This window comes from Chrysochloris asiatica, unplaced genomic scaffold (genome assembly GCF_000296735.1).
Source record: "Chrysochloris asiatica unplaced genomic scaffold, ChrAsi1.0 scaffold00082, whole genome shotgun sequence".
NCBI lineage: Eukaryota > Metazoa > Chordata > Mammalia > Afrosoricida > Chrysochloridae > Chrysochloris > Chrysochloris asiatica.
The window spans coordinates 12,296,566-12,305,938 of record NW_006408600.1 but is presented as its reverse complement, the minus strand read 5'-3'; the positions used below and the strand labels follow the sequence as shown (position 1 = coordinate 12,305,938).

The window sequence follows — 9,373 nt, the reverse complement described above, 5'->3', positions numbered from 1 at the left end:
TGATCCAAGAAGAATGAAGTCCTTGACAACTTCAATCTTTTCTCCGTTGAGAAGAATGTTTTTTATTGGTCCAGTGGTGAGGATTTTTGTTTTTTTTACATTGAGATGTAACCCATACTAAAGGTTGTACTCTTTGATCTTCATCAGTAAATGTTTTAAGTCCTCTTCACTTTCAGCAGGCAAGGCTGTATTATCTGCAGATCACAGGTTGTTAATGAATCTTCCTCCAGTCCTGATGCCACGTTTTTCTTCATAGAAGCCAGCTTCTCAGATTATTTGCTCAGCATACAGGTTGAATAAGTATGTTGAAAGAATACAACCTTGTCGCACACCTTTCTTAATTCAACATTACCTTCATGCACTTTAACATTAAATTTAAACCAACATGGTCAAATCCCTTTATTTCAAACATATTAATCCCCTTTTAGCTTTACTTTGCTTCTCTATTTTTGTTGTTGTCATTAGATGCCATTGATTCAATTCTAAATCATAGCAACCCTGTGTAAAACAGAACAAAACATTGCCTGGTCCTGTGCAATCCTCACAATTGTTACACTCGAGCCCTTTGTTGTGACCACTAGGTCATTCCATCTCTTTTGTTTTGTTTTCTCTTTTTAGCTGGTCCTCTACTTTACTGAGCATGATGTACTTATCCAGGGACTGGTCCCAGCTGATAACATGTTCAAAGTATGAGAGATGAAGTCTTGTCATCCTGGCATCTAAAGAGCATTCTGGCTGTACTTCTTCCAACACATATTTGTTTGCTCTTCTGGCAGTCGAAGTCACTTTGAATATTCTTCTCCAACACCATAACTCAACTGTATCACTTCTTCTATGGTCTTCCATATTCATTTTCAAATGTACACATGCATATGAAGCTTTTGAAAATAATATGGATTGGGTCAGGCACACCTTAGCCCACCAGGTTTACACTTAAATAGTTTAATGAGGTCTTGTGCAGAAGATTTGCTTAATGCAGTATGTAGTTGGATTTCTTAACTGCTCCTTCCATGAGTGTTGATTGTGGATCCAAGCAAAATGAAGTCTTTGGACTTCAATCTTTTCTCTATTTATCATGATGTCATTTAAATGATCCAGTTGTGAAGATTTTTTTTTCTTTACACGGAGGCGCAATTCATACTGAAGACTGTTTGCAACGGTTTCTCCTCATTTTGAATTGTGCTCCATCAGCAAATAAAGGTCCTGAAAGTATCATCATGATCAACTCTACTTTGAGGAGGCAGCTATTCCCCAGCCATATTTTAAGTGTCTTCTAACATGAGGGGCTTGTATTCTGACACTTTATTTGACAATGTTCTGATGCTATACATAAAATTTTCAGTGACAAAACATTCAGAAATAGTTTTCCCTCCTTCTTCCTAGTCTGTAAGTCCAGCTGAGACTTGTTCATCTTGTGTGACCCTGTTGGTGTTTAAAATACTAGTGGCATGGCTTTCAGAATCACAGCTTCCACAATATTACAAACTGACAAAGAAGTGGCAGATTTTTGTTGTTAGATGCCATCAAATCAGTTCCAAGTCATAGAGACACTTTGTACAGCAGACTGAGACAATATCCGGGTTTTGCACCGTCCTCACAATTGTTGTTATGCTTGATCCCATTATTGTTTCCACTGTGTTCATCCATCTTGGTGGTGAGTCTTCCTGTTTTTCCCTGACCCTCCACTTTTCCAAGCATGATGTGTATCTCCAGGTTCTATTCCTTCCTGATAAAGTGTCTGAAGTATGAGAGATAAAATCTCACCATCTTCGAGGAGCAGTCTGGCTATACTACTTCCAAGACAGATTTGTTCATTCTCCTGGCAGTTCATGATATTTTAAGTATTCTTTTCTAATACCATAATTCAAATGAATTGATTGATTCCTCTATGGTCTCTTCCTTTTTCATCGTCCAACTTTCACATGCATATGAGGTAACTGAAAATACCATGGCTTAGATCAGGCACTTCTTAGTCCTCACACTGATCTCTTTGCTCTTTAACACTCTTAGGAGCTCTTTTGCAGCAGGATACTTAATGCAACATGCCTTTTGGTTTCTTGAGTGCTGTTTCCATAAGCATTGATTGTGGATCCAAGAAAATTGAAGTGTTTGGCCAATCAATCTTTTTCCATTTATTATAATGTTATTCATTAGTCTAATTATCAGGGGTTTTGTCTTCTTTACATTGAGGTGCAGTTCATACAGAAGGCTGTAGTCTTCAGTTTTCATCAGTATTTCAATTTTATTCACTCACAGGGTAAGGTATCATCTGGATATCACAGCTTGTTAATGACTTTTCCTCTAATCTTTTATTTTTTACTTTTTTATTAACTTTTTATTGTGAATTGGGTGAAGGTTTACAGAGCAAATCAGTTTTCCATTCAACAATTCATATACATTTTGTCTTGTGTCATTGATTTCAATCCCCACAATATGACCTCATTTATTCTCCTTCCTCCCTGTGTTTCCCATTTCTATTCCATGCCTCCTTGTTTCCTACCACCTCTTGCTTCTGAACTTTGTCCTTGGGCAAATGTTGCCCTTCTGATCTCCTGTGGTTGACTGGTCCAAGGTGTACCTACTTTCCTAGTGTCACTGCTCCTTTAATAGACCTATTGTTGGGCTGAAAATTGAACCTCAATTCCAGGCCTGAGGGCCATAGTCTCTGTCAGATCACTAAGCCTAGTCTTTATTTATGATTTTGAGTTTTGTTCCACAATTTTCTCCTACTCTATCTAGGACCTTCTAATGTGACCCCTTCTAGAGAGTTTAGTAGTGGTAGCTGAGCACCATCTATTTAGTTCTTCTGGTCTCAGGTTCATGGAGGCTAAGACTTGCAAGGTAACATAATACTTAATTTATTATATACATACCATCACACAAGGAGCTCTGGTAGTGTAGTGGTTATGAATCGGACTGCGAACCTTAAGGTCAGTAGTTCGAAACTACCAGCTGTTCCACAGGAGAAAGATGAGACTCTCTGCTCCTGTTAAGATTTACAGCCTCAGAAACTCTGTACAGGATGGCTATGAATCAAAACTGACTCCACAGCATATAACCATCACCAACCACCATCACACAAAAATCTGTATGAAATTTTAAGGGACTAAGTAAAAATATCATAGGAAGGGGCTTCAAAATTCAAAACATTTGTGGAAAAATAAAATATAATGGAATTTTCCACAAACCTTTTTAAAGCCCCAATGTATGTATCTGAATATAAGGTAACTAACCCTGAGCACACAATTAAGGCACCTACTTTTTTTTGAACTAGAAAAGGCATAAGTAATTTATAGTATGCTCCACCTTCCGTCTCAAGGCATAATTTCAGGAAAAGCGTTATCTTTGATTTGGGGGGTTATATTATCTATTACGTTGTATTAAGATAAGAATGGCATTGAATGATAGGTGGCTTAAAGTAAAAAAAAAAATTCAAAGATCACATAAGTAGTTACATTTTAGGAGACTAAGCTTTCATTCAGGTTAAAGTTGAATGCACGTACTCACACAGGGCTAATGAACCACTATTCTCTGGTAGCGTGGTGGTTACGAATCGGGCTGTGAACCTCAGGGTCAGCAGTTTGAAACTACCAGCTGTTCTGCGGGAGAATGATGAGGCGTTCTGCTCCAATAAAGATTTACAGCCTCGGAGACCCTGTACAGGGTTCTTATGAGTCAGAACCGACTCCAAGGCACACTACAAAAACAATTATTGTTTTAATTAGAAGAAATGAATGTGATTTATCTAGATTTTCATAGTTCCAGCCATATAGCAATCAAGAATATTGTTCCATTCATTAAAAAATATTCTGTTCCAATAATCTTACAAAGAAAAGACAACCTAAACTCAAGTTTACAGTAAAGGCAAAGAAAAATGATTAATTTTCTGCTCAATTATTATGCTTAAGATCTTTACAAGTCATGTGTTAGTTTCTGGAGAACACCCCTATGCTATTTGTTCCAAAAAATTTTATATACTGTCCTCAAACATCAAAATGGTCAGTGGGCCTGTTGTATGGCATCCATATTGGTTCTCTAACAAACAGTCAAATTGCCTTTATGTAATTCTTTTCATCTAGTGTAAAACGGTGATAAATGCCTGCAGGAAGTATTATCATGTCTCCTTTCTCCATGAAAATTAGGATCCACTTGTTGTCTTTATCTCTTACATCAGAATATCCACTCTGATCCAAGATATAACGAATTTCATCATCCAAGTGTAAATGTTCTTCATAAAACACTTTAAACTTTTCTTCATAATTTGGTAGTTTATCTTTGCATATTGTTATCATGTACATCCAGGAGTAGTTTCTCTCTTTTCGGATCTCTTCTAATTCAGGATCATTCTCATATTTGTCAGCATTCAATTTCCAGTAAAATACACCAAGCTGACGCAGTTGTTCCAGACCAACCTGGTGGCTGGGCAACAGTCGGTGCGGTGTCGGTTGATTGTCCATATACCATGCTTCCACCGTCTTTCCCTTTAGGAACGAACGCACATTCCAGGACAATGGAGGCCAAGCACCAGACGACTCAGGGCCCGAAAGTGAAGCAGTCCCACCCACACAGCTCCGCTCCTTTCCTTCAATCTTGATGCCATGTTGTTCTTCATATAATCCAGTTTCTCAGATTATTTGCTCAACATACAGATTGAGTAAACATAGTGAAAGGATAAGCTTTGGTGCACGTCTTTCTTATTAGCCTAGCCAGATATTTTCCTATGGCCGCACATTTCATACTCCATTGCTTTAAAATTGCACTTGCTAAGCAGAGTCCCCATAATGGGCTCAACCAATTAACACTTCTTTTTCTCTCACAGATGTAACGGTTTTTAAGTCGTAAAAATACAGCTAATTCTAGTGAGAATTTTTAGTTTGAGGAAACATACACTGTTGTTCATTTTACCAAAAATAATTTCTGCCATAGTGCATTAGCAATCAATTTCTATTTAAGGAGGAAAAACTAAAGAAAAAAAGCAACAGAAACCTCTTCAAGTATCTTTACCCTCTAATTGTCACTTTTATGTGGTCATAGTGTATCCTATGAACTCAAAACACCTTCCAAATTACTGTAAAGCCTTCTCATCTTTTGTTTTATAAAATACTGATACTTCAATTAAAATCCTCCTGTGGAATCAGAGCACATAGATGCGAAATAACCTCAAACTGAGAATCACTGTTCTTATCTGAAATGTACAGGGCTATTAAATGAAGAAATCACATCTCATGCATCATCTGGATTATGTAAGCCACAGCATCTCATTTGCAGTCTCATAAAAGTTATGGGTACATTGGACTAAATTAGTTTCTTGTGTTCAAACTGCAGACATGGGAAATAGACTTTAAAAGTAAGAAAACCTTTACTGTAAACATAGAAGTTAAAGAATATGATCATCCTCAAGTGACTGCCATGACTCCTCACCTGGCTTTTCTTGGAAAACACAGGAAAAAGAAAAATGAGAGATTGGGACAGAGTCTGGACGTAACCCTAGGCTAGGATTTGCTATTATGTAAACAGCTTCTGACTTGAACTTGAAATTCTAACATCTGTCTCTCAGAAACAAAAGTATTAGCGTTCTATAACATTGCCTCAGAGTTTTCCCAAACAGACAAGCCCTCTTCTATTTCCATATCTTGTTGTTGTTAAGTGCCGTTGAGTTCGTGCCGACTCATATGGACCCTGTGTAGGGTTTCCATAGGAGCGGGGTGCCTATATATATAAGCACTGGACTGGGAGCCAGAAGGTCTGTGGTTTGAACCAGCCAGTTATTCCATGGGAGAAAGATGAAACTTTCTGCTCTTGCAAAGATTTAAATTTTCAGGAACCCTACACAGGGTTGTTCTGAGTTGGAACCTACTCAAAGGCACTTAATAACAACAATAACAACAGTAACAACAAATAGACTTTACAGGGAGCAGCTGCTGAGCTTGAGCTACCAACCTTGCAGTCCAGTAGTTATCCTATAGTGCCATATCAGGACCCATGTATCTCTAGACAGGCTGAATTCTCTACCTTCCTACTTGCTGCCCATTTGGCATCCTCCTCTTCTCTTCATGTCTCCGATTAAATACTCCTTTTGCCTCAACATGTTCCCTGGTTGCTAAAGAATAGCTCACATAGTCCTCTTCTAGACTCCACTACACATTCTATATATCACATGAACCAATGCATCATTTCCATAGTGGTTAGCAGAACCCCATTAAGCACATACTTGTTCATTGCTGTTGAGTCAATTTTGACTTATGGTGACCCCACATGTGTAGGGTGGGTCTGCTGCATAGCTCAGTAAAGTGTTTTTAAATGAGAATAGAAGTGTGTTTTTGTTTAAGGTTTACACAGCAGTTTAGGTTCCTATTCAATAATTTCTACACAAATTGTTCACCGACATTGGCTACATTTTTCACAATGCATAAGCAATCACATTATTTCTGTTCTAGATGTTCCATTTCCATAGTTTCCCTACCCTCTTACATTCTTATTTTTGTATTAAAGTAATTGTTAATTGTGGGCTCCGTAGGGTTTTCAAGGCTGTGACCTTTTGGAAGTAGATCACCGGGACTGTCTTCCAAGACTCCTTCAGTTTGGTTTGACCCACGGACCTTTTGGCTATTAGTCAAACACTTAACCTTTTGCGTCACTGAGGGATCCATTGCAGAACTCTGTTTCCTTGAGTTGCTTCTCAAAATAAAATAAAACAAAATACAAAGAAACAAAAAGTCCTCCCAAATGGTTTCATGATCAAATAAATTTTAGAAATTCTGTATATTCCCAACTTCTTTTACATATTTATTATTCACGTTTGAGTATTAAGGGCCCTGAGAAGTAATTCAGGAAAGAGATTTGTTTTTACTCAGTATTTCCAGAAGTAATAAATCATGAAACATCTCTCTAGAGGGACATCTGTCTGCAGATTTCTATGAAACAATGTTGGGAAATACTGACTTGCTCCATTGTGATATGTTTTATTTGCACTGGTTTTTCATTAGACTGGAATTATTTGTATCACTAGTGCCTGGGACAGCACTGGGCATATGGTAGGTACTTACTTATAATGAAATTATTTGTTGAATGAAAACAGGGTGTGAGAATGGTAATAGTTTTAAAGGTTGGAAAATTTGAAGCATGGGCAACTAATATGGTTATTTTTACATAAGAAATGACTCCCAAAATCAATAGCATAAAACGAAATTTCTTCCTGTGCTCACAGATTTTGCAGGTCAGCAATTTGAAAAGACTACAGAGTGGACAAATCTCCTCTACTTCACAACATCTGAGCCTTTGCTGTAATGACTCTAATGGCAGGGGTCCCTGCAAAGGCTGATTCTGGAGGATTCACTTTCATGATGGCATTTCCACTCACATGAGTAGCTGGAATATCTACTGGTACCTCTATCTACTGGTACCTCTATAATGTGATGGTCTTACTGTCCATTTGACTTTTTAACATTGCGGCTAAGGACTCCAAGAACAAGTGTTCCCATAAATTAATGCAGAAATTGCAAAGTCTTTTCTGACCCAGCTTGAAAAATCTCAGACATGTCAAAGACTTTGTAGACAGGATTAAAACTACCATGGCAGCTGTGAAGATAGTCATGTCATTATTGGAAATAAGGAATTCAGGAAAAGAGAGGGTTTCCTGGTAGAAGAAACTGATAAGGCAACTGAGTGTGAGTTACATGTGAATATTCAGGTAAGAACACCCAGGGCTAGAGTGTACACCATGTAATTTGAGATTGCAAGAATAAATAAAATTCTCTAGGGAAAATTCTCAGAAAAAGAATCTAAGCCATAGTCCTGGAGAATGCCAACATTTAAGAAAAATGAGGGAACGGAGCTAAGAAGCTGCAGTTACAGAGACAGGAAGAATTGACACTGTGGGATAAAACACTGGACTGTAAGGTTGGCTTGAACTACAAGGTTGATGGCTCAAATTCACCAACTGTTCCTTGGAAATACTATACAAGGTTGCTATGAGTTGGAACCTATTCGACAACACTTAACACCAATAACATAGATAAAAAGAGTTTCAAGGGCAGGGTGGCCAATAGATTCCCATGGCTCAGAAACCTCAAGGCCATGGGGACTTGGTAATTATGGAAATCTTTAATAAGAGAAGTCTTTAATAAGAGAAGAGTTGCTGGGCACCAGAGACTACAGTGGAAGGCTTGTTGTCTGGGCAGGTGAGGGTTGATGGTAAGGAACTAGAATGTGGGATATTGAGCAGTAATGAGCTACGAAGAAGCAGATCTAATGGACATGGGCTGCATTCAGGTAGTGAGAGAGCACCCCTTTTTGTCTCCAGAAAAGCCTGTCCTTGTGATTTCACTAGGGAGTCACATGGCACCTCATTCACAATTGTTAAAAATGTGTAAAAGTCATTGAATGGAAAAAAAGCTTTTAGGAGTATAAGGCAGCCAGGATGGATCATATAACAGCCCAAGCATGTGACATATCCTTAGATAAGTCTGAAGCCACAGCCAATAACGGCCTCTGGAATCTGCCAGGGAGTAGCTGCTGTGAGTAGCAAATACATTTCCTCTGTTTGGCATCTACTGGCTGTTGACTAGGGCAGTTAGCAAAGTCAGATTTCCTGAAGGGTTAAGAGTCCCGACGGCTCTGTTAACTATAAAGATATGTCTGTGTATGGGGACTGAAGCAGGTCTGTTGGGACAGGGAAGTGTTATGTCATCTTACACGTTCTACTAGTCCTTCTGACTTTTCCCCTCTGGGAAAAGGTGAAGGCAATTCTACAGGAGAAACAATTTTAATGTTTTATTTTTCTATTCCTTGGGGCTTGAATATTGCTGATGGGGGAAAATGATGAAGTTGATAAAGTATGATGCAATGAATTAATGTATATAAAGCTCTTGGAATGGCACCTGTTCTAAGAACAAACACCTTACTAGTGTAAAACTATATTATTACTAGTAGAATTCTATCATTATGTTTTGCTCTAAATACAGGATTACACTGCTATTTGAAGGAATATTTTCCCCCTTACCTTACATTTCTCAGATGAAATAGTCTTCATATTTGGGATTTTTCCAATTAACATTTAAAAATGGAAGTACAAGTTTTATTGTTCATAGTAAAAATACCAATACCAGAAAACAAGGAAGTGACAAAGATCCATGTGTACTCATATGGCCCAAACTTAACAACTGAGTGGCTATTTTAACCCAAGTGGATGTCCTTTGTGGCTGATGGGCTTTGATTCCGGTGACGTGTGCTTTGAATGAATATCCAGTTTGAGAGGGCATCCTTTGGGGAAGAGCAGTGTGCTCAAGTGATAAAACGGACACTGTAAAGTGATCCGACTTGAAGGCCCACTGAAAATTAGGAGCCCCATTGTACAGCTCTGTCTCTTTTGCTC

At 38.2% G+C, this 9,373-nt stretch overlaps 1 pseudogene; it reads right to left on the bottom strand.

Moving 5' to 3' along the window:
- Positions 1-3,926: 3,926 nt before the first annotated feature.
- Positions 3,927-9,031, bottom strand: LOC102814715 (annotated as a pseudogene).
- Between the last annotated feature and the right edge of the window lie 342 nt (positions 9,032-9,373).